The sequence below is a fragment of the Fukomys damarensis genome, unplaced genomic scaffold (assembly GCF_012274545.1).
Source record: "Fukomys damarensis isolate Sample0158 unplaced genomic scaffold, DMR_v1.0_HiC HiC_scaffold_18, whole genome shotgun sequence".
Taxonomy (NCBI): domain Eukaryota; kingdom Metazoa; phylum Chordata; class Mammalia; order Rodentia; family Bathyergidae; genus Fukomys; species Fukomys damarensis.
Window position 1 is genome coordinate 20,171,466 of NW_022900930.1, and position 27,297 is coordinate 20,198,762.

Here is a 27,297-nt window from a genome sequence, read left to right on the forward strand (position 1 = left end):
CCATAAATAGACATCTTGCTGGTCAATTCTGAAAGTGAGGTAAGGGACTATTTTCCATAGAACACAGAAAAACAAGTCACTAACGAAAAATTAAGAATTTGAATGAATTTAAACTTCTCAGCAAGGATGGAAAATAGAAGACATGGAAAATGACTTCGGGATCCTGGAGAAAATAATTTCCAACCGATAATTTTAAACCTGGCCGAACTATCAAGTACATGTGAGAGTGACAACATTTTCAGACTTGCACGATTTATATAGATGACAGCTACAGGGCAGGCATTAGTGATCAAGCCAGACTGCAGGTAGCCAGAGGCTCCAAAAAGAGGTGTTTCCAAGAAGATGATATTTACATTAAAGAGTGAAGGGAATGAGGGGAGATTTTCACAACTCTGAAAAGCTTAGGGAAACCCTAGTAGATTTTTTTCAATGCTAGAAACCAGATATGTGCATTTTTATCATCTCTCAGTATGATTTGCGTGTGTTCGGCAAAAGTTCCTGTGATGCAAACTCAATCTCCAGATTCAGATGTTGATGATATTTGGAGGGAAGGCTCTTGGGAAGTAATTGGGGTTAGGCAAGGTCATGAGGTTGGGACTGCTGTAATGGGATTAGTGACTTTCTAAGAAGAAAAAGAGATCTGAGCTGGAGGACTCCCTAAATGTTACCACGAGGTGAGAGTTGCCATGTTCTGATTCAGCAAGAAGTCCCTCACTGGATGTTGGCAGTTGGAATTCCCAATATCCAGACCATGAGAAATAAATTTCTTTTCTTTATATATTGTATTCTGTTATAGCAGCAGAAAGCAGACTAAGATTCCTCTTATCCACCCCTTGAGGACAGAAGAATGGCTTTACTCACAGCACCCAACATTGGCAGAAAAGAATGACAGTGCTTTAATTATAACAAATACTCATAGGCCAGTAAAGAAAGACAATGCACACTACCACCCAGAGCCACATGGAGAAGCAACAGAATGAACAACCCAGATGTCTTAGTTACTTTTCTTGTTGCTGAGACACAATACCCAACACCCAAAGTTAAAGGAGGAAAGGTTTATTTAGCTCAGAGTTTTTAGAGATTTCAGTTCGTATTTGGCTAGCTCCAAGGCAGTGTGGCATTGCAGAGGCGCACCACAGAGACTAAAAAGTCTATGAAAAAGCAGGGAAGGCAGAAGGCAGCAAGCAGCAAGCAAGCAATAAGTGATCACTTTCTTTCTGTCCCTTATATTCCATTCCACTCACACTCAAAGTGGGAGACCCTTAATCCTACCTAGAACTATGCCAAGCCAATCAATGAATTCATTTAGTAATTACACACCCTTGATCCCAGCACCACACACTTAACCTCAGCATTACACACTACAGATCCAGCCACCTCTGAAAAGCCCCACCTAGGACTGCATGAGGCTTTGGGGGGAACATCTAGACACAAACCATAATGCCAGACTATGGTGGCAGACTTTGTAGTCTTATGATGGTGAAAAGACTCCTGATTCCTGCAGAAGAATGCCCTTGTATGTTCACGTAAATCCAAGGACTGGCAGGGAAGTGAACTTCATTATTCAGAGATTGGCAGGAACTGTACCTCATTCTCTTAATGAAGAGGATTCTTTGGCTAGAGGACCTATCCATCGAGCTAAGTATTAAGAGAAACTTGTACTTAGGCCCTTTGTAGCCTTCCTGTTTTCACCAAATGTCAAGGCAAAACAGAACATGGCCTTAATTTTAAGACTTGCAGTATAGTTTTCAGGAAGGGAAAAGTAAGTGCAATGTACGTATCATTTAACCATGATTAGCATTCACATTATATAATATATGAATGAATATAACTTGTATGAAGGTGAAAAGAGACAGAAAATGTGGCACTTGTAGAGAAGGAGGGAGTATTGCGTGCAAAATGATTAAATCCTCATGCTTCCTGTGGGAAACCAATTGAACATAGATACATAGGATGAATCAGTAAGAAGCAACATCAGCATGATAATTAGAAATACAGATGTCAATGCCTAAAAATTCAGGTAAAAGTGCTTGGTCCTGGGAAAGAAGAAATTAATCATGAGAGTGTTAGGCACTATTGATTTTTCATACCTGTTGTATCTTTAACCTGTGTACTTGTGCTCAGAAATTGTTTTTAAAAATGAATGAGAGTAGACTTGTTGTTCGTAGGAGAAAATCTTGAAGAATTTGGAGTTTGATATTTGTTTAAGAGTTGAGCTCTGGAGACAGCCCAGAGGGTAGTCAAGGCTGTCATTCCCAGCTATTCCGAACCCGAGTCAAAGCTGCTTCCATTCCAAAATGGAGAAATAATAATTCTATGGCATTCATGACACTCTCTCTGAGAGAGAGAGAGAGAGAGAGAGAGAGAGAGAGAGGCATAGTAGATTCTATTCCAAAATGGAGAAATAATAATTCTATGGCATTCATGACACTCTCTCTGAGAGAGAGAGAGAGAGAGAGAGAGAGAGAGAGAGAGAGACTCCTAGAAGATTACTAGAAGATTAGAAAAAGTATTCGAAACCTACAGTGACAATAAAAACTGAAATTAGGGGTGAAAATATGAGAAAGAGGAATATGTGTTCTGATAATAATTCCAGACTGGTAAGTAGAAATTACAGGTGGTCAGCAGTGATTTGGGGAACTCCATGATGGCTGCTGTGCTCCCACAGTTTGTATGTCCTATGGAAGTATTCCAGTTTCGTTTGTATTAAGCCAACCATCTGCTTGTGACTGTGCTAGTCTTAGCAATAAGAGATGGATACAGAAAAGTCAGGATCCCAGCTCTAGAAGAGATATCATTAATCCACGATCCTGTCCTCACGCAGTCAGAGGAATCCAAGGAGGGGACAGCAAGAGCCTAAACCAGGAAAGAGGTAGCAGTAGTGAAGAACAGAAGACAGATGCAAGTCACAGTCATGATGTGCTTAATGGAGAAAGCACATACCGAGAAATAGGTTTCTACTCAATTTCTCTGAGCAAACATCACTGAGTATCCTTACACAAACGAAGACAGCTTTGATACCAGGAGAGAATGTGTTTATATGAGGCCATGGTTGTAGATTTGGCTTCTTGTGGTTTTTATCTGGAATATCTACCACAGGCTAGAGTGCTGAAAGCTTGGTCTCCTACACAACAATGTGGAGGGGCTTTGGGGAAGTGATTGGACCTCAAGGGCTCTGACCTCCTCAAGAGATCAATCCTTTTCCCCACAGCCCCTCCAGCATTTCTTATTGGTTGATTTCATGATAGCAGCCATTCTTTCTGGCGTGAGGTGGAATCTCAGCAAAGTACAATTGATAATGTGAAACAGGAAGAAAAGGGGCAAAGGGGAAGGGGAAGTGGGAGGGGTCAGCAGAAAGGAAAGAAGGGAATAGAATTAATATTAGAAAATGAAAAACTGGAAACAAAGTCTTTGTAAATAGGGAGGGGTGGAGGTGTTGAAGGGAGGGCAGGGGAATGGGGAAAAAATAAGAACCAAGATAGATTATATAAAGGTACAAATTTCCAATGATGAATGTGATTATATTGTATACCTAAAATATACCAATAAAATTAATTTTTAAATAAAAATTTTTAAAAAGAGATCAATCCACAAGAGAAGTCAACCAGAGTAAACTCCTGGGAGGGGATGAAAACTATAGGGGGTAGGGCTTGCTTAAAGGGAGGTAGTCCTTGAGGACTGCACCTTGCCACTGGCCCCCTTGCTTCTCTCTCTCTCTCTCTCTCTCTCTCTCCCTCTCCTTCTCCCTCTCCCTCCCCTAAACCCCCTCCCTCCCTCTCTCCACACCCTGACCACTATGAGCTGAGAAGTGTTGTTCAGCAATATCCTCCTCTGTCTTCCCATAGGCAAATCACGGGCTGAAACCTTGGAAACTATGAGCCGAAATAACATTTTCCTCCTCCAAATTCACTCTCTCAGATATTTTGACTGAAATGTCATGATACAGCATGTGACCATTCATTCGGGGAATTGAAACTGACATATCCTGGCAATCAGTTGGATTTAATGAATGAGGAGATTTTCAAATCAAGACAAATTCCCAGATAATTCTGGAGGACCTTGGCGGGGTGACAAGAGTCCAGAGGGCACAAACATGTTAAAAATGTTTTTCAAAACTCGAGCTTATTTTTAAAATATTTCAGACAGAAGAGTGTTCTTCTGCATATCCAAAATCCATCTTTTTAATAGAACCTATGCATTATTTGGTGGAGTGATATATTTTTGTATATTTTATTGATACATTTTAGGTATACAGTACAGTTACATTCATCTTGGGATCTTGCACCTGTACATGACTTATCTTGGTTCTTATATTTTCCCCATCCCCCCCGCCTCCCTTCACCCCTCCTCTCTTCTCTATTTACATATTTATACATTTTTCCTTTTCTTTTAATTTTTTTCTCTTCCCTTTTTAACTTTCCCCTACCCCTCCCATTTGTCCATACCTTTAGCTCTTTTCTTCCTGTATAGATAAAGACCATCTATTCCAATTTTCTGAAGTGTTTTTATCATGCATGAATGGGTGTTGAACTTTGTTGAATGCTTTTCTGCATCTATAGAGATGATTACGTAGTTTTTGTCCTTGACTCTGTTAATATAGTGTATTACATTTATTCATTTACATATGTTGATCCATCTCTGTGATAAATCCAACTTGGTCAGGGTGTATAATCTTTTTGATGATCCTCTGTATTCTATTTGCTAGAATCTTCTTGAGGATCTTTGCATATATGTCCATTAGGGAGATTGGCCTGTAGTTCTCCCTTTGGTTAGGTCTTTCCTTGGTTTGGAATCAAAGTAACACTTGCTTCTAGGAATGAATTTGGAAGTATTTCTTCCCTTTCAATTTCATTGAAAAGTTTAAACTGTACTGGCAGTAGTTCTGCTCTTAAATTCCTTGCAGAATTCAGCAGGACCTCAGCTTTTCTTTGTTGGCAAATTTTTACATACATTTTTTTCAATTTCACTGATTGTATTTGTGGTGTTTAGGAATTTTATATCTTCTTTGTTCTACTTTGGTAATTCATATGTATATAAAAATCTGTCCATTTCTTCTGTGTTTTCCTTTTTATTAGAGTACAGGTTTTTGAAGTAGGTATTGATGATCCTCTGGATTTCTACTGGATCTGTTGTGACTTCACCTTTTTCATTCGTAATTGCAGGGATTTGAGTCTTTTCTTTGTTTTTTTATTTTTTTTTTGACAAGTTTGGCTAAGGGTTTATCAATTTTATTTATTTTTTCAAAAAATCAATTCTGATTCATCAAAATTTTTTGTATCATTCTCTTAGTCTCCACTGCATTGATTTCTGCTCTGATCTTTATAATTCCCTCCCTTGTATGAGCTTTCGTTTTCTCTTGCTCTCTTTTTCTAGGAGCTTAAGATTCAGCATTAGGTTGTTTATCTCAGCTCACTCTGTTTTCCTAGTGTGGGCATTCAGTGCTATAAGTTTCCCTCATAGAAGCTTTTGTTGTGCCCCATAGATTCCTGTATGTTTATTGGCATTATCATTTAATTGTAGAAACTAGCTAATTTCTTCTTTAATTTCATCTAGAACCCATCGGTTGTTCAGGAGAGTATCATTCAGTTTCCATGCGTTCATGGAGTTCTTGCAGTTTCTGCTGTTATCGATCTCTGTATTACACTATGGTCTGATAATTTACATGAAATAACTTCAACTCCTTTGCATTTACTTAAGTATGTCCTACGAGCTAGCGTGTGGTCTATTTTGGAGAATGACCCATGTGCAGACAAAAAGAATGTATATTCTGATTTTGTGGGGTGGAGCATTCTATAGATGTCTGTTAAATCCATTTGTTCAAAAGCTTGGTTCCATTCACATATTTTGTTCTTTTTTGTCTAGATAACCTGTTTATTTTTTTGTCTTGTTTTGTTTTATTTTGGTACTAGGAATTGAACTGGGGCCCTTGTACTTGAGAAGCAGGCAGCAGAACTACTGAGCTAAATCCCCAGCCTAACCTATTTGTGTCAGTGGGATATTTAGGTCCCCCACTACAATTATATTAGTGCTTATTTGGTTTTTCATGTCCCTTAATATTTATTTTGTATCTTTGGGGTCATTAGTATTTGGTGCATATATATTTATGAGTGTCATCTTTTCCTCTTGGAGTGTTCCCTTTTACAAGGATATAATGAACTTCTTTGTTTCTTTTAATTAGTTTTAGTTTGAAATTTACTTTGTCTGCAAACAAGGTAGCTACTCCTGTTTTTTCCAGGTTCCTGTCACATGGAGAATAGTTTTTCATACTTACTTTCAGTCTATGAGTTTCTTTTTGAACTAGCTGCATTTCTTGTATACAGCAGATTGTTAGATTTTTGCTTCTTAATCCATTCTGTCAGTAGATTTCTTTTCAGTCTATTATATAAACCTTCAAGAGTTTTTAATCTCCTGGACATCTGTTGAATCTGTTCCATGGATTCCATTTCTTTCCTATGTTGGGCATTCAAAGTTGCCATTTCCTTCCTATGCTGGCCATTCATGGCTTCTATCATGGTCCTGAGCTCATGTATTGTTTTTTATCTGTTTCTTTTCTAGAGTCTCTAATCGTGTCTTTCTCTGCTCACCATCTCTGTAGATATCTGGGAAATTATTTCTGTTTTGGATTTTTCTATACCCTTATTTATCTGTTTTGTTACTTCATGCACTATCAGTTCAAGGTCTCTAGGTAGTAGATTATCAGACTTTTCCACATCATTTCTCCTAGAATTTGCCCTTAGTAAGCTGGAAGTCTTGTTTGACCCTTTTTTGAATGTCTTCCCATTTTTATTTTTGTTGTTGGTACTTTCCTTGGTTGAAACCCTGGGTTAATACTTCAACCTTCCTGTTATAGCTTGCCTTTAGGTTTTGAGTCTCTAATGACTCTAAGGCAATCTCTTTTTCATTATACTAGGAAGGACAACTGAGTACATCAATCACAACATCTTAGCCCATGTGATGCAATCAGCAACACAAACACATCAAGCAGAGCTTCTAAAATGACAATTTGTGGTAGTTATTAATCTATCACTTTTAACTATGTGAATTAAATAAAAAACGAGGCTAGAGTTCGGGACAAGGAACTTCATGACCCCCTGCTCTTCTGTAGTGTGAATCCTGGTACCAGCACAGCCAGAAGGCCAGAGGCGTGCGGGGAAGAGGAGGAGGGCTGTGCAGGCTCCCATGCAGCTCTGCCTCCTACCAGTCTGCCACTGAGGTTGCACAGGTGGGGCAAGAGCTGTAGGCCAGCTCCAGGCAGTTCTGCATCCTACTCGTCTGCTGCCTGGAGTAAAATACTTTAAGCCTTCCCTCCTGAGAGGGATAGCCACTAGCATGCCAGCAGGGTACACTGGATGGGATTGCTGGAAAGTTCTTTTGTTCTTGCCCCTTCTGTCCTAAACAGAACATGGGTGAAATGGCTGAAGCTGTAGGAGCTTTGTGGCACTGACTGACAAGAATGGAGGCGTTACAAACAGAAGCAGCCCAAGATATTGAAGATATCATGACACCACACCAGCCTTGGGGGCCTGCATTTTGTTTTTCCTGAAGAGAAAATGAACTAGCTTCTTGTGTAAGCTACTACATATTTCAGATTTCTGTTAGCCAAAATTAACCACTATTTTCAATCAATATGCGTCCCCTTCATCCCAACACCAAAGCCCCATTCTCTCTACCACTCCAAATCCCTGGTCACTGGGGAGCAAATCAGCAGACCAAAGCCAGCATCAGGAAGCACACCCTTGAAAGCAGAAACCCAGGGTGAAATGCAAAGTGCTGCCAACTTCATTACCTTCTAACGTCTCACCTTGCTTACGAACCCTCACTCATTTGAAAATCCGTATTAAGCTCTGCTTCCCACTGTTTCCTCCCTAGTATGGCCAGGTAGACAACAGCTACCAGAAGGGGAGCGGGGTTGGGCCAGAGAAGATGAGGCATTCAACTTGGGGAAAGTTGAGTTGAAGGTGACTCAAGGAAAGCTACGTGAAGAGACCCACGATGGAAATGTTATGACTCCGAAGCTCAAAGGAAAGAACTTGCCTGAAGTGGGTGGGATTTGGAACCGAGATCAAGGACAGAGTCACCAGGAAGAGTGTGTAGAGGGAAAGGGATAGCAGGAGAGGAAAGAACCGTAGCAGGTACCAACCTACTCATATGTCCAGTCATGTGTTTAGAGGAGCTTAAACGTGTGGCAGAGAAATTCAGCAAAGGAATGAGAACTGGAGGGAAAAATGTGTCATGTAGGCCTAGAGAGCAAACACTGTCGAGACAGAGAGATGCTCCTAGCAAAGCCTTCCTTAGACCTTCTCCCACTCTCACAATCTCAAGTTTATTTAAGTGCAGACTCTGCTCCGAGGGCTGGTATGTTGTACTTGCTGGTACAAAGCTTGTTCCAACTGGTTGGTGTCCCTCCGGTCAAGGAAAGGATCAAAAGTTACAGAGAAAGTTAGTAGTGAGGAGTGACAGGAAGATGAGGAGGTAGCAGCCAGATAAGAAACATCCTCTACTTCCACCTTCCCCGCCAGCGTCCTGTTAGGCAACATGAAACTCATTCTGTCACCCAGTGGTTGATGCCACTGATATTCGGAACAAGGACCTGTTTGATACTTTGCAGAGTCACACTGGATCCCAGCGGAACACAGCCTCCATGGCTTCCAAAGCCAAGGATTCATTCACCAGTGCTGTTAAGACTAAAACATGAGAAAAGCAGATTAAAGCATTAGAGAGTTTAAGATAGTGGGTAGTGGAGATGAGCATGTAGAAAATTACATTTACATATTAAATTTTTGACAGAATGAATGTTAAACCTGGATAGATATTCATAAAGATTGTACATTTTGATGGAGTAATGAAGGACAAGTGGTACGATCTAGGTTCAGAAATTTATTTCCAAAGATAATTTGTATTATTTGAAAACATATCCTTCAAATTGACTAAGAATATCTATGTTCATATCCTTTATTAAGGCCGTCTTCCCAATTTCAGAAGAAGTGCACACGTGTAAAACAGGCCGAGGAAGAGGATTACAAATACAATCCTAGCCTGGACAAACTGGTTTCTTAGTGAGACACTGTCTCAAAATAAAAACTTAAAAGAGACTAGTGATGTAGCTCAGATACAAAGGCCCTGGGGTCAATCTCCGCCACCTGTCCTTCACCCCAAAAAGGAAGATAGGGCAGGGGATTTAGCTCAGTGGTTCCACTGCCTGCCTCGCCAAAGCAAGGTCCCCAGCTCCAAAAAAAAGGAGCGGCTTTATCCAGTTTTCCAACATAACTTGGATTATAAACAATAACTATGAGGATTTCAAAGTTTAATTCAGTATCACAGTTTAATGCAGTATTGAGGTGTTTGTTCTGTTAACCATTATTTTACAAGCTAAAATCTTGGACTGAATCAGATGGAATATTTCTTTATTGCCTCAAAGTTCTATTTGTCTGTGGTGTTTTTCCAATTCTTTTCCAAAGAGTGCTAAAGTTATTTCTGTGAGAAACTTAGTACTAAATATCTTTAAGATACAAAATCTGATAAACCACTAGGTAAGTGTCTCACTGGGCTTTCTTGTTATATAGCACCGTATGCTAGGAGGTCCCTGCACATGCTACCACTGCAAAGATGCATGGAATGTTCATTGAACGCTTTGTAATTGTGTTCTAACAATTGTGTCTAGTTTTAAAGATTCATTTTCTAACACTCACATCTTTGATCATTATAATTGCATTCCATATCTCTGAAGAGTGCCAGATTCATAATGGAATAGGAGAAGTGTGTCTAGAGGCATGCTCTAAAACACAATGGAAGAAAGCCCAGAAACAATGTCTTTTTCACGCTGCTTACAAAGCTGAACTGCTTTGTAATCAGGAGCACAATAAACTTGCAAGAGGAATCAAAACACTGATTTGATACCTAGGAATGAAAAAGACCACGAAGGCAGGCTGGCTTGTCAAATGGGATTTTCCTTTTTCCATCCAGAGAACATGTAACTTTTTTTCCTGTCCAGATAATACAAAGGTCTCTGCTCTTCTTCATGCATGCACTCTCCATTTAGAAGAAAATTACTTTACCCTTTAGAATTTCACCCTTTATGTTGTAAATCACAGAGTGAAGAGGAGTCCTGATCCTCTCTGCATGTTGAGACTAGATTTTATCAGGAAATGTTTCATCACATTCTTTTCCTGCCATTAGAGTCAATTATCATGTATATTTATGCATTCCTTTCTATGAAAGTGCAGTTTGGGTCTGAAAAGAGCCTGTACAAAAGGGCAGTTTTAATTACACAGACTATGTGTCTCCTGACTCATAAATGACCAAATAAAATTATATGTACTTCAAATGGACAAGTTCCCCAAAGCCCAAATCTCCTACTTAGCAATGCTTAGCTAACACAGCTGATGAGGAGTCAGCTGCATTCCTTTCGACTTCACACATCACCAACCAACCAAATATCCAGCTGAGTTAGAGCCCTCAGATTATTACTGGTAATGATGGTTAAGGCAGAAATTGTTTGGGCACAACACCCTGAGCTTCTAATGTGACAGTTAGAGCAATCTTGTTGTGACTTGCAAACTTTGCACTTAGTATGCAAGATATTTTTTTGGAATAAATTAGGTGTAGGGCTGAATGCCATGCATATTTAATGCCTTCATTTTAGGTCCAGTCTATGATGGAAGAGAGCATTCTTAAATTTCCACTTAGAAGAAAAGGAAAATTCACTCTTTCCCTAAATCTAGAACTCTCCGGCTGCTTTCAAAGCCTGTATAGTGATTCATGAACTCCTTTTATTTTTTTAGCTATAGCCTCTGAACTCTCTTCTTTGAAGGAGTATCTACCCTTTGAGACAGCTCACTTACCAATATAGGAGCTGAAAAATGCCCACCTCTTGTCTCCTCACACTCCCTGGCAGCCGGGAAGAGAAGGCACACAATGGATCTACCACTTGCAGAGCACATTCCCTCACTTTGAACCAGCGGCTGATATCATAAAGGACAGAAGCCATGCGTAATACAGTAGGCTGAGTAGGGAAGTATACATAGTTCCTGTAGCTACATCTGTTTTAAAGGCAGCCATTTTGTGCAGTGTCCTGTGCTGGGGATATCAGCAAAAGAAGCCAGTGTCTGTGCTCAGAGGTGATAGTCATGGGGATTATACTGTTAGGAGGAAACTTTTATGTAATAACTTAGATGATATGATCGGAGCCCTAGAAATTAAAAGCATACCCTCCTATAGAGAGAGTTGCTCTCAGAACTCCTAGTCATATAATGGGGGAGTTGTAACTCCCAAAGCTGCTAGATATCCGAAACACAAGTTCATGTTCTCTAATATCAAAGAATGAATTCTAGGAATAATGGCGGTTAAAAGTAGGAAAATTTCATTTGAAAGGAAACTTCCGTCTAACAGAGGCAGAAGGGGGACCAGAAAGTGGATTGCCCAGGACCCTATTTCCTAAGGGATATTTATGGAGAAAAGCTACAAGGTGAGACAGGCTTAAAGTGGGCTAACACTATGAGACCCAATGAAAAATTACAAGGTGGATATGAGGTGAGGCAAAACCATGACCAACCAATAAGACTACAAGTACAGTCACCCAGGTCATATTGATTAAATGGGGGTCAAGTGGGGAAACAAGTCACATAGCAAGCATACAAGGATTTTTAGTAAGGGTGGGCTAGGGATATTTCCTGCAAAGTCTGGGTTAAGACCTTGGCCCCCACCCAGGTGACTGATACCTATTTAGAATATCAATCACTACTATTCATCCCCAGGGGAAGCAGGAGTGTACAGTAATTTCTCTTATTTTATAATGTTGGCCCTCAGTGGATGCATCTTAGTTACTCTCTATGTTGGCTCCTTGATGGGCCGCCGTGATTGCTTCTTAAGGGCCGGCCCTATCTAACTGCCTACAAGATGTCTAATTAACTCACCTATCTATAATACTAGGGGATGAAGATCATAGACTGGCTTACTTAAGGTGTAAGACAAGGTTTGGGACAGAAAGAGACCGAAGGTTCCGACGAAGCTTGTTTACATAATTTTTTAGAATGTCCTGGTGTCTGAGCTTGGTTCGTCTCTGACTGGAGACATGAGGTGGAGGAGAGAGGTGTTGTGGCAGCTAATTCTTCTAAACCTCTATTCTTGTCAGATAAAGGGAGTTCCCGTAGGACTTTATCTGCCTTTTCTGTAGTGTAGATGATTTACACTCAGATTTTTGTACTAGCTTGGTGTGGTGTTGGTCTGTTTTCATTGTATCTATGCTGCAGTAACTTGGTGCTTGGGCGAACCGTTTTCAAACCTATAGGCTCTCCTCTAAATCCTGTAAGCTCCTGACATATTTTTCATAGATTCCATCCAAATCATTTCTTACTTTTGTTAGCATTATCTATGGAGATAAAATGACTACATTTAAAGACAAATTGAGGAGAAATAATGATTTACAGATAGAACCATTCCCAAAATAGTCAGAACCAGAGCGATATTATTATATATTATTCATCATCATAGTACATAAAGGACTCCATCAAATCAACAGGAAAAAGGCAAACAATCAATAGAAAAAAACAGATGAGAGACATATATAGGTATCGGTGCTCAAGAAATGATATTCCAAAGTGCAACCCTCAGGTTGCTGAGTACTTTGAACTGAAGGGATGGAAAGGCCCTCAGAAGCAAATTCTCACTTCTCCTTCTTGCCCTTCTGCCCTCCATCTTTCTTCTCCTCCAGGTTACTCACAAGAAAACAGAATTCCCCAAAGCAGATCATAGAAAATAGAACCTGACCCCTTCAAAATAAACCACTAAACTAAAAACAAGTTCACTATACCCCTTTTCTCTTCTTCCTAGCCGATTCCTCCATTTCAAAGGGCTCATATTCCACACCCAGGAAGAAGGAGAGGCCAAAAGGAATCTGAACAAACAGGCCTTTCTGAGCTCCCCACCTCAGTGCTTCACCACTGGATCAGACTCCTTATGTGCAATCACATTACATCTCTACACAGCCCACAGTAGTTCTTCACTGAATTTACCCTAAAAGTTCAGTCCCCAGATATTGAGATCTCTATTCCTGAAGATCCAGTGTCACACAAAACTTCAGTTAAATAAAATTGTCATTCTTTTCTCTTGATGACCTGTCATTTGTTGCAGAAAGTTGAACATAACACTTAAGATGGGTGAGCAAAAGCATGGCGTCTTTCTGCTCCCACACAGGAATGAACACGTGACCACTCAACTTCAGTGGTAATCAGGGGAACAAAAATAATACAAAGAAATGAAACACTACTTCGCACACACCCAATTGGCAGCACTGACATTGCACAGTGTCAAGTATTCATAAGCTTGTTGGTCCAAAGGAACTGGCGGGAGAGCAAAGTGATGGAAAAACTTTGAATGTCTGATAAAGCAGAAGCTGGCAATACTCCGTGATTCCCCCATCTGCTTCTAGCTGTATTACCGAGAGAAGGTTTCACAGACTGACTGATGCAAGGAGAAAGTTCAAAAGTAAGCACTGAAGCAACCATGTTAATAGTCAAAATTGAAAAAATAAATACACAACAAAGTTCCAGTATGTAGTATGCCAATACAGGATCTATAGTATACACTATGGTATAACTGCAGTATATTATAAGCTACATATATAATGCATATTATATTATAGTATACTAATACAGTGAAATATTTCACAGTAAACTAGAGCTCTGTGTTAACATGGGTATATCTCTCAAAAATGTTAATTTAAAAAGCAAATTCATAAATTTATGCATGTAGCATGATGCTATTGTCATATGTATGCACATATACAAATTTGAAAGAACATGCAAAATAGCACTATACTGTATATTGTTTATAATTCATATACATATAATAAAATCTAAAAATTGTGCATTGGAGTAATAAACATCAACTTTATAGTCAAGACAGAGGAGTGTAACTACATATCAATTGTATTCTAACTCGGGGTCCCCAGTCCCTAGGCCATTAGGAATCAGGCCTCACAGAAGGAGATGGGCCCCAGTCAGGTGAGGGAGATTTCATCTGTACCTAACAGCTTCTCTGCTCCCACTGGTTGGCTCACATTACTGCCTGAGCTCTGTCTCCAGTCAGATCAGCAGCAGCATTAGATTCTCAAGGAGTTCAGGTAAAAATTATCAAAAGAAAAAGAAAAGCCTTTCGGGAAAGCACAACTAAACAAAGGCAGATGAGGATACCGAGGGAGCAATACAGGCTTTCAGCATTTGTGAGTCAATAGAAGGATTTATTATTCCAGACATTTCAAAATACCTGTGAAATTTAAATTTCATATCTTTAAAGTAATGAATTTGTGTTTTAAGAATTCTTCAGGCTGATCTTCATCAGACTTTTATAAAATACATCATTAGTTTATTTGGATTCTAGCTGCCACTGAGCAGTCTGATGAGAAAAATTAAACTTGGTTCTAAAGTTAAAGTATTTTGAATCAAATGTACCCTATCTTATCCATTCCTTACTACAAAGAGGAAAAAATGGGGCCAGAGGTTTAGCTCAGGGGTTCAGTAGCCTGCCTCGCATGTGCGAGATCCCAAGTTCAATCCCCGGTATCAAAAATGGAAAAAATGTAAAGCCTTTGAAGTTCTGTGCAGCCAACATTATGCAAGGATGAAATTAGAAACCTATAAGCTGATTTCAGATTATACTCTGCTACTCCTAGAAGAAGCTCTTCTCTCATAAAAATCACCCAAACATTATCAATACAACCATTCAGACAGTACAGGCAACATTTAGACACTGTAAGTACAGGTAGAAAACTATGCTTTAGATATCATACCTTCTTACAAAGTCAGCATAGTGCTAAGGAAATGTTACTAGCAGAACCACATTTAAGGTTGTTGTTGCTAATAACCTGTCTCTAAATATAAATCAAATGTTTTTGTTTGCTAATAACAAACTCAGATTGTCCACTCAAAATGTAATTGCAACAATAATAATAACCCAGGGCATCTATTAGGATTCTCCCACTGAATAGTAATGCAGTCAACTCACAACTAAGTCTACAAAACAATCTATAAATATTTAACCTAAAACTGACAATGAGAAATCAGACCCGCTAGAAATGAGAATTCAAAACATTTTAAAGGATTTCATTAATATTACCAACAAGCATTTCTCAAAATAAAATAGAAGGGCAAGTTAGCCAATAATGAAATCCTTGATTAGAATCAGTCATCAATATTGAAACAGGATTCCTGTGGTTCAAGTCTCTTGTAGAAGATAGAAAGAAAGATGAAAAAAATTAAGCATAGGCTAAAACTCTGGAAGGACATTAAATACATTCCCATTCATCATCCATGAGCTTAATTTCTAAAGTGATAAGAAATAGTAGTGGATTAACCAACAGGCTGCATAGTAATAATATAGTTTGAGAAAAAAGTTGTCAAATGGTCCATAAGAGAGTAAACTAAGCTACTAACAGATTGTTCAAACAGCAAATACAGCTACCTAGGAAAAAATAACCCTTAAAGGGCCTGTCTACATGTATTTGGTGTATCAGTTACACACCATTAGTAACACAGTCATTTGCCATCTAAAAGTGAATCATAATGTGTAAGCACTTGTGTGTCACACTACCACACCAAGCATCTAGTAAAATACAATCTTTCAGAAGGACAGTGGAAAACTGTTACATTTCTTTTATTTGCATGCAGAAGTTAAATCAAGTTGCAACCCAAAGATGAAAGGGCACCGAGAAGGCCCTCAAAAATACAGGTCCTCAAAAATAAAGTCCTTTCACCTTGTTAATACTATCTTTTCATATGCAACTGTTCCCTAGGAGATTAAACAAGTGAGTCCTTCCTACTTTTATTTGAATGTTTTCCTCCTAAGTGAAATAAGTTTGTCCTAAGAAATGAGAATGAAAAGGAAAAGGAAGTCAGGGATTTTAGGCTAAAGAGAACAGAAAGTATATCTCCAAGGAAAACCTAACGTCACAGAAGATGCACCATTGCAAATACTGGATCAGACTCATCTTTTGATTAAAAAAACAAAAACAGGAAGAATGAAGTCAGAACCTTTGGGGGATTGGCCTGATCATTCTCTGATAAATGCTATCACAGTTGGTATTTGGGGCATTCATGAAGAACTGTGAGAATTAAAAGCAGGAAGGCTGCAAAGTAACTTCAACGTTTTGCAGTCACATGGAGTTTTTAGAAGTCATAAAACATCTCACCCTCAAGGCCTCCTTCTTGTTCATTCTCCTTCTCTCTTCAATATGCCTTCTTTCAAATGCATCAAGGTCCTACCCTACTTATGAAGGAGTTTGCGTGTCCTATTCCTTTTGTCTGTAGTGAACTCCATCTAAGTTTTCAAATGGCTGTTCCTTGCTTTGGGGGCTCAAATCAAGATCATGCCCCCATGTGTCCTTTGCTGACCACTGTTTTAAAAAGAACTCATCATATCACTCTTCTTCACACCACTCTTTCTGTACTCCTTGTAGCAGGCATTTCTATATGAGAGTATCTTATTTTTAAATTTTACTTTTTTCTCTGGAAACTGCTAAGAAGTAGGAATTATGTCTACTTTTTGTACAACATTGTCCGCTGAAATGGTAATCCAAATCGAATCTATCCTCCTTTCATTTGTAGGTATCAGGAATTTTGTGCCCATTACAAGAAAGCTGATTAATAAGCACGCAAAAAATTACATTTTGATCACTCTGTGGTTCACCCATGTGGTCACATTATGGTTCTGCTCATTGTGGCTGGTCACGCAGTCAGCTTTCAGACTGGCTGGTGATCAGCTGATTTATGAAGACTGAGATGCCTCTTCTCTTTCATGTGGCCAGTTCAGGCAGGGCTCCAGGAGCAAAAGCTGAAATGAGGCTTGGAACTGGAACACCACCCTTCCAAGCCATATTCTATCAACTGAACCAGTCACACAGTCAGGCCAGAATTAGAGTGGAAAATAGACTCCATCCCTTGATGTGAAGAACTGTAAAGTCACGGGAAGGTAAGGATATGCTCACAAGAGCCATCGATGTAATCAGGGCATGACTTGCACCAAAATTCTGCAGCAGCAAAGAACTTATTTCTCCACAAACTTAGACAACAGCAGAAAATGGTCAAATACAGTAAGAATAATTTTTTACTTTATTATGCAAGATTCCTTTCTTCTAAGTCTTACGTGATTATATCTAATTCACAAAAACTTAATTTGCATCAAGTCTAAAAGTGCAAGAGAGTATAAAAAATATAGTCTTCATTTTTTTATTCTCTACAACACAAAAAGACTCCACAGAAGAAAGTGAGAAAGACTCTGAGTAAAGACTCACCGTATTCAACATGGTTCCTAACACTGCTGAAATACTGACTGACTGCCGGGGGCAACCTACCATGCGCTTAACACACCTGACCTCTCTACAGTGAAGTTCTTTTGTGAACCTTGCCTTTACTTCTTGGGTGAACAATTGGTTTTCCTTTCATTTCTGAGTATTTCTGTCCTTAGGAACTGTCCCAGAAAGTCAGGACCAGTCTTTAAAACACCTGAAATATCACTGAAGTTTAGACCTGTAGAATTTGGGCTCATTCTTGCAGCCATTTTCTTTCTGCTGTGTGTAGTTTTGAAATGTATCCAAGAGCATTACTTTAGAGTAATTTACCTTCCTATGTGTGCAGGGAGGATGAAAATTACTCTGATTACATCTGATCTGTCACATATCCGCCTGTTGGCCAAATGAGCCCACTGCCTGAAATTCCAGCAGCAACTGGAAATGTGCATCTAACATGAATTAGCTTGAGCACAGAGACTTCTTGGTAGCATGCCTGGAATTTTTGCTGCCATGATATTCGCCTTTTTGTTGAAAGCAGATGTTTACCACAGCACCCTTCACAGCAAGCTAACAAGTCAGCCTGTCTGAGCACTGTTTTATAGCATAGTCTTTGTGGTTTTGCTCTCCTGGTGTATTAGTCCTAATTCTATGACAAATAACTTTCCCTGTCTTCTCATTAGTATTTCTTCGTCTCTTCCTGGGCAATACATTTTTCTTATTCCATATCTATTTCCTTCAAGTCACATAAACTGCATAACTGATTTTAATTACTCAGCTTACTAATTAATATTCATATAGCAATGTGTTCTTGGACTTTCCCCCATGGTCTTTTCATTTCTTTCTTTCTTTTTCTTTTTTTGTTTGTTTAGTGCTGAGGATTGAACCCAGGTACTTTACTACTGAGATATACTTCCAGATAGACCACAATTTTAAAGAGATAGTAGGAAAAATGAAAGACTTTTTGATGTTATCTTTGATTTATATTGGAATTCCAAAAATCAGTCTGATATACTTAAAAAATCACAATACCTAGTTTCTAAACAAGATGTTTTAGGTAATTTTTTTTATTTATAGTAAGTAACTCTGCATAAGTACTTAAGTATCTTTTAAAGTAAAAAAGAATTCATAAAGTAATTGTTACTTAGAGCTGGACTTTGAAATTCTCAAAATAATTATTCTCAGATCATAGTCCCAGAACTACGAAGAATTCTGAAGAAGGATCTCGAGAAATATCCAAAGAAGAAAACAGTTATAAGGCCAAGGCCCAGACCCTGTACTACTTCAGAGCCGTCACCCCCACACACACACTCACACTCAGACACACTCACACACTCCTACTTCAAATAGGTGAATGCTGCTGTTACTAGACCTCTCCCTATAACATTAATAAAAGTGGTTTAGCTGCTGCAAACAGCAGCATAAAAGTTTGGATGGCCATTATATTATCTTTATGCCCCTCAAGTTAGTCATCAAAGTACATTTGACAGCTCTGAAAAAAGAATTCAAAAAGTATTGCTGGCATGTCCAGCATTTACAAAAATTTTGGGGGGCCTATTAAGACCAAAACAAATTTAAAATTTATTTTGGACCAACAGAAGATTAGAAATTCTACCCATACCTAAAACAATTGATCTGGCCTATGTAAACAATGTCAAAGCTTGGTTTTTCTTGACAACTTAGTCAAATCCTTGCAGTATGAAGCAGAGATGGCTCTGTCTGAAGGTCCCCCAGAAAATGGTCAGGAATTTGGGGCTCCCATATTAACTGGATCTTTACTATAACTTCAAATAAATGATTCCATTCATCTCATTTAAAAGAACAACATTAACTAACTTTATAGGATTTCTACCGATAAAAACTATTTTAAATGAAAGTAAAAATTTTTATAAAATAAGTTGCAAGGAAGTTCTACTTGATTATAATAAAATCTGAATGATGGCCATGACAATGACATTAGTGCTCATTTGTAACTGTGAACAAAGAAATAAAGAGATAGTACTTAAGAAAAAGCAAGAAAGGAAATATATTTCACCTGCATTTCGGGAATAGATTTCCCAAAGATGCATATGTGTGTGTGTACCTATCATTATGCATGCATACGTGCACTCAAGCTTTGAAAACAGACATACATGATTTCAAACTTGGTGTCATCACTTACTAGTTTAATCAAGTTATTGAGTCTCTCTCAGACTCATTTTTAAAAATTAAATTGTAACAATCACTCAGTTATTGTAAGCATTAAATAAAGAAATTGTATTTGGCTCAGAAATGCATTTGGCGGAGCGTAAATATACTACCTTCCTACACATAGCAAAGAATGTAGTGCTTCACATTAGCAAAGTTTCTAATCTTACAGAAGAGCTTGTCCTATAATTACAGAAAGCTTATCTTACAGGCATGGTGATATTTGGATATAAATTTTGGCTCTAACATAATTGTTTTCCTAGTATGTATTTTTGCTTAGTACAGTCTCATATACATGGATTGAGTGAAAATCAAATATAAAGATTTATGTGTAGCCAGATCTACTCTAAAAAGACTGTGTTTGAACAAACTGCAATTAATAAAACATATTTGCAATAGCATGAATAAATAAATTTGATGACATAAAGAGTTTTCTATAAAATAAACTTTAGAAAGAATCACTACAGTTTGTGATATTTTTAATGCTATTGTTACCATTGACCCTTAAAATAACAAAGTAATTTACCCAAAAACCTTCATCTTTCTGGACCATTCCTTCTTCCAAACTTTAAGTGTGGTCTTTCTTGTAAGGCCCAGCCTGCTCTCTTCACATCCAGGATTTTGTTCCTCTTGCTTCTGTGTGTTTATACTATATTGACATTAAAGACCTATGCTTAGAAAAGGCCATTAAATTATCACAAAGAACCAATAGAGCTGAGTCAAAAGGATAAATTTAACTGAGAATAATGAAGTCACTCATTTCATTTGAACAAATATTTAAGGTTTACACCCTCACTGTCATTAAAATCCAATAGACAGGCCACGGTGGAGAGCGCTATTTAAAGCAGGCCTGAAGGGCCTGCAGTCATCTATTTGGCCCCACCTCATTCAACTCCTTCACCATCAATATCACCACCATTACCCACAGGCTACCCCTAGTGCTCCATTGCGCACTGAGGAAATGATCTTTTTATAATCTCTCTGGAGGAAAAAAAAAGGGATAACTTGTGCTATTTGCTAGTAAGGAGGATTCTGCATAAAAGATAACTTATGGCTGGGCTCATGTTAAGGAAGGGAAACCTCTAAGAGAAATGGAGTATTCAGTGGTGGACAAAGACCAAAACAGGCATCAACTTCATCCCAGGGGCCAGGAAGCTCAGCCATGGGCATATAGTAAGCAGAGCAAGAAAGAGGAATCCAAGGTTGATGAAATCATAAAATAGAACATGTTTATGGATAATATTTTGCAGGAAAAGAAAGAGGGAAAATATACTTTGCACATTTTGAGAATATACTTATTAAAAAAGTCAGAATGTATAGTTTCCTCTGAATCTCAGCTGAAGAAAAACAAATCATTCAGGGACTAAAGTAATCACAGTGTGAGCCTCCTGGTTTCCACAAAGGAAAATCATGCAACAAGCATTTAAAAATCAAAAATCAAGAAACACCTCTGAAAAAACTACCTTGAAATCAACAGATTTAGCAAATTAAGATCTTCAAATTCCTCAGATATTGAATTTGTTTTTAATTATAAGAATAAGCAAGATCAAAATTCATAGGGATATTGAGAAATTGTTCCAAAAGAAGTCTCAGAAATAAAAAATAAAATGCCAAAGCTCAATTGATGGACAGAAGAGCATATAGACATAGTTGTATCAAGATCAGCAGACTTAGGGGTGAAAAAAAAATCTTATGACAGTAAGGAAGCAAAAAAGATTTGGGGATTTAGCTCAGGGCACCATGCCTGCTTTGCAAACTCAAGGTCCTAAAGTCAATCCCCAGAACTAAAAAAAAAAAAAAAGCAAAAATCAAAAAAAAAAAAAAAAAAAAAAAAGCAAAAAAAAAGTGAGTCATAGTCACAGAGATCTGAAGACAAGACATAAGACAGAGTATGAGGTCTGTACATATCTGGTTGGATGAACTGAATGAAGAGAGAGTGCGAAAGAACAATATTTAAAATAATTAGAAGTGAAATCTCTGATTTACAAGAAAAGAAAGGTTTGCCTACCAAGCTAAATTTTAATAGTAAGAGAGAGCACTAACAGAGGGCTGGAGATGTATCTCAGAAATAGAGCACTTGCCTAGCATGCATGAGACACTACATGCCATCTGCACTGGGGCAGGGGAGTTAAAAGAGAAAATCTTGGTTACCAACACAGGCGTGATGATAAAATCTATGCCTATATTCCTATCAAGAAAAAAAAAGAGACAGAATTCATAGTTTCAGGTCATCAAACTACCAAGAGGAGAGAAAATATTTTCAACTTGTACACTACACCCCAAAAATTACTTTTGAAAACAAAGTAATTCTTTGAGAGTCTATAAATCAATAATAAAAACAACCCATTTGAAAATGAGCAAAACACGTGGACAGGAAACTGACGTAAGAGAGAATTCAATCAATGTGAACTTTAAAAAGATATTCAACAATCCTTAGCCATCAAGGGGAATGGAAAGACAAGGTAAACAGGGTTCCATGACATCCCTATCAGAACTGCCGAAATTAAGACAATGTTGACAAGAATGAAGAGACAATTTAAACTCTTATTTATTGCTACTTGGAAAACTGTTTGGCAGCATCTATTTAAACATGTCTCCTATGAACAGTAACTTCACTTTTAAAACTATAACGAAAAGAACAGAGGACGTACGTTCTATAAAAGATATATACAAGAATATTCTTAGCAGTTTCATTAATAAAAACAAAAATCTGCAAACAATCCAAAATCCATAAGCAATAGAATGAGTAAAGTATGAACTAGTCATACAATGCAATATTGCATAATAATGAAAAAAGAAAGCAACCGCTATGTGCCACGGCAGGAATGACTCTTACAGGCATGATGCTATGAAAAAAAAAAAAAAAAAAAAAAAAAAAGCCATCAAGTAGTCCCTCCTTATCCTCAGGGGAAGTTCCGAGATAGTCCACAGATTCTTGAAAGCGTGTATAGTACCAAACTCGATGTAGGCATAGTTTCCTCCTGTGTATAGATACAAATGATATGTTTAACATAATTAAAGAAAGTAAGAAATGACAACAATAATAAAAATCTACAACATTTGCAACATTGTACTATAATACAAGCTATAGAAATGTGGTCTCCTTGTCTCCATGGCTCTCAAAATATCTTATTGTACTATGCTGTAATTTTACATTGCAATTAACTGAAACCACAGGAAGCAAAATCATGGAGGGAGGCTACTATAAAACAAAGACCATGTGCAATAAGATTTCATTAATGTGAAGTTGATAAACTAATACTTGGCATTGGAGGTCAGAATGGTGCTTTTGGAGATAATTAACTAAGGGAAAGAAAAGATAAGAACTCAGGACCTTGAGTTTGCCAGGCAGGCACAGAGCCATTGTGCTAAATCCCTGGCCCTTAAAAGGACTTTTTTTTTTTTTTGGTACCGGAGATCAAACTTGGGCCCTTGCAAGGCAGGTGGCAGAACCACTGAGCCAAATCCCCAGCCCCAATAGGACCTTTTTAAATAACATCAATGAAGTTAAAATACTTTGAATATTTTTAAAAAGGAAAGATTTTTATCACAACCAGATTTATACTAAAAGAAATACAAAATGAGATCATTCAAGAGAAAGGAAAATGACCCCAAAAGGATGATCTGAAATCACAGAAATGATAAAGTCCAAGTTTATAAAATTTATATAAAATATCAGTTTAAAAAAATAGTTTATTGACTTTTAAAAATAGGCAAAATTTTGAGCAAATGGCACAAAAGTTGTGAGGAGGTAACCTGAGTTAACTTTTCTCAAATCCTAGTACTATCTTAAAAGGGGATTGATTTACTGTATATATTAATATTATAAAGGTAATAACCAAAAATACTAAAATTAGAGTTTAATTTTCAGACAACAGTCAATGTTGAATTAATAATCAAGAAACATAAAAGATGAAGGAAACTTACATAGTGTATGGATTAGATACAAGTCCCAATATGTCTATAATGATAATGATTGTAAATAAATTTTACTTGGCAGTTTTATATTTCATGGAAAATTTACAAAAACCCTAATGACATGTAAAGTTTGTAAGTACTAGAGGAAATATATGCACCGTTTAAATTATAAATTAAAGAAAGTTTAGGTAAATAGTAGGAAAAAAGAGACACTGAAATAAAAAGTGTTATTAGGGTAGAAAAGATTATCACATATACATCAAAGGTGGAGCATAATCATTCTGGCTTTCACTGTCTGCATGTTAGTGTGACAACCGAAATGCCTCCACACATGCTAAAGTAGTTTGAGAAATCATTAGACTGCACCTCCTGTGAGAGTCAGTTTGACTCCACACAAAAAGTACGCTTGTAAAACATGAAATGAAAACAATAATTGGACCGCATCTGAGGGCCAAGCTTCCAAGTTATGGAATGAAAAGGCTGTTGTTGTTGTTGGTTGTTGATGCTGCTGCCAGTAAATATTTTTAGAGAAAAAAACGAAGGAGGTGTCTTCCACAGCCTGCAGCCCACTCTGGGATGAAATTTAAGGGGAGATCTAATGTGGAAATGGACTTCCTTCTTGGTGCCTAGAGAGGAGCCAGAAGCTCCTTACTAGAGGAAAGGCTAAGAAACAAATTCTGAGGGCATTGAATATTTGTCATGAGTCCCCGGATAACAACTAAGAAAACTTCCAAAGCCACCTAAGACAAGCAAAGTTGGAAACATATTAAAAGATCTATATTTCTCTACTTTTCTATTGCACCATCAAGGACAGGGTCTACTAAGAAAAAAATAAATGTCCCATTTTATGGTCACACTGCACAGAGAAACAAATCGGGAGGAAAAAAGTGTCAAATTCTAAAAGTTCATTCTGTATCTCTAGGGCTTAAGAAAAACGAGAAGGGCTTATGCAGTTATAGGGCAGCCAAGGGTCTGTCCCAAACAATGGACACAGAGGCATTCCTTAACGTGCCCAGACTTTATCCCACTTATCAAAGATTTATAGATTAACTTGTGTAATTATTTGTTGCACAATGCTACTTTGTTCATGTAAACTTGGTTTTCATAGTAATGCATGTAAGACAATTATATATTCAATTAGTAATATCTAAAGGGACGTAGGTGGATACTTACTAAATATATTTTTATCCATTAAATCTAGTAGAACACTGGGGAAAATTTTTGCTTACAAAAGAAAAAAAAAGGCCATACAGTAAGCATAAAATAAGTAAAGGTGAAAAAGATTTATGTAAAGTAATAGTATCTGTGTTCAGCCATACTGCTTTTCAAGCTACTACTGATCACCCATGGTATTGAAGAGTGAAGGCTCATCAGTCTTCCACGTTATCACCGAAGTTTTCAGGGACCCCATTTAGTCGTGTTCGTTCATTCATTTATTCAATAAATACTGGTTCTGCACCATTTGCCAAACACTGAAGAAATAGGAACTTCTGCCCTCAAAGAGAATATGGTTCACCCCAGGGATTTAGCCCCGTGGTTCTGCCACCTGCCTTGCAAGCGTAAGGACCCGAGTTTGATTCCCGGTATCAGAAAGAGAGAGAGAGAGGGAATGAAGCTCATTAGGGAGGATAAAAAAGCAAACCCAACACTATAGTTTTGTGTTCACTGTTTTCACAGGGCACAATAGAGAATGAAACAATGTGTGTACTTGTGGCGAGGAGCTAAGAGGCTGAATTTCCACAAATGATACTAATCTGAATGTTGAAAGGCTTATAAAAGTTAACTGGAAAAGCATTCTAAGAAAATGGAATAGCATACCCACAGGGCCAAATACATAAAACAGCATGATCTAAGCAGGACTGCACCATGGCAGTGGATTGGTGTGGACAAGGAGTGCTAAGCATCAGCCCCAACAAAAGTTTGTCTTCTAAACTCAGCTCTGCAGCCTAGACTCCTTTCCTGGAAGGCATAAGGACCCATTAAAGAAGTTTAGATAAGAAGCTGATATGCTCTGATTTAGGCTTTGAAAGATTTCTTTGATGGGGAAATTGATGGCTGGACTCAGAACAAGGGTAAGTTAGACGGTTTTACAGTGAAACAGAAACTATGCATAATGGTAAGAATGGTACTGAAAATGCATAATCCATCAAACGAGGTGGCTGATGGGGCTGTTATAAGTAGGGGGAAAGTAGGTGTTGGGATAGGTCATCAGGTTCTGGCTCAAGTATCATTTGCTGTGCTGCTGGAATATTGGAAATAGAAGTAAAGAATGAAGAAATCAAGCTTAGCCAGGGAAATACTGACTTTGGGAAACATATGAGACCTACCAGTACAAAGTAAAATTTTGTAGGCCATTAAATACCTGGTATTTGCTCTCCAAAATAAGTCCTGGGCTTAATATTCAAGAATATTTGCATTCCAGTTAGCATCTGGCATCATGAGTTGAGACACAGAGAGGAACTCAGAGCCACACATGGGATTTTGAAGATAACAGCTCTTCAGTGATCAAGAAAGAATGGCTACAAGACATCAGAAGGAGCAGGTGGAGGTGAAGGATGACTGGCAAAGAGCCACGGCTTCTGGCTTAAAGGCCAGAAGAAGAGTGGAAATAGCAGAAGAACAAAAAAATTAGAAAAGTGTTCCATAGGCTTGTTAATTAGGAGAACATGGGCAGTGCAGGGTGAGCAGTAGGATGGACGGATGTGACAGATTCCAGATGCAGTGTTGAGAAATAGGAAAGAGTGTAGAGATGAAGAAATACAGGTTTTGGTCAGTCAGAATGCCGCCAAACACTTGGTTGAAAGTCAAGAAGAGACAGTGGGCAGAGAAGCTTAAGGGGTCGATGGAAATTTCTTAGCCATGTTTTTGTGCAGAGATCATAAATTTACAAGTGCCCATATTACTGGTACACACAGACAATGTGATGTCTTTATTTGTCTACGGCCAACCTATCTTCTACTGAGCAGTAGGACCATCTTACTTACTTATCATCGAGGCTCTCATTTTCTCTCAGCCAGGCACCTTTTCAAGCATTTTATAAAAATTATCTTAAATTGTCATAAGAAGTCTACCTATATTCAACACGAGAAAAATGAGCAACTTGGCCAAAGTCAGAGAGTTCATAGGATTGGAGCCTGGCTTCAAACTCAGGCAGCCTGTGCTCTTAGCCAGAATATGTGGTTAACACCAAGAAGGCATCTGGTGTGTACAGCACCAAAAGAAATGAATCTCCCTTTAGTCATCTAAGGGGTTTATCTGCTTTTAGACTGGGGAGCACTGAGGTTCAGTGAGTCACATCTGACAATCTGGCCCCAAGCTGCCATGCATATTGGCCTTTGGATAATGCAGTCTCCACAAAATGTGGTGCATTTGTCCTCCACATGGACTCTCTCAGAGTTGTTCGCCCTTCTCCAAAACATCAAAGAGCATCTAGATGCCCCCTGCAAAATGGGAACTACAAACTCTACCTCAGCCCCATCCTCCTGCAATCTTATGGCACTTTCTCCTGTAGCATTCTACTGCGCTCTCTACCACAATTCCAAGCATCCCTGCCCAGCATTCTCTAATTTGTCTGCTCCATATCTCAGGGCAGAAGGGAAGTCTTTCTAACTTCTTCTATACCTCCAACTCCTGAGTTCCAACTATATTTTCCATACAGTAACCCATCAAAATTTTGTATTACTGGATACTAAACAAATTTACAAAATACATTTCCTTCTTACTGAAGCCTGGCTTTCAAAATTATTGTCTTTCTACATCAGAAGTCCAGCTTTGTTGGACATAGGAGTGCACACCTATAATCCCAGCACTCAGGAGGCTGAGGCTGGAGAATCACCATGAATTTGAGGTCAGCTTGAACTACACTGTGAGTTCAAGACCAGCTTGAACTACAAAGTGAGATAATGCCTCAAAAA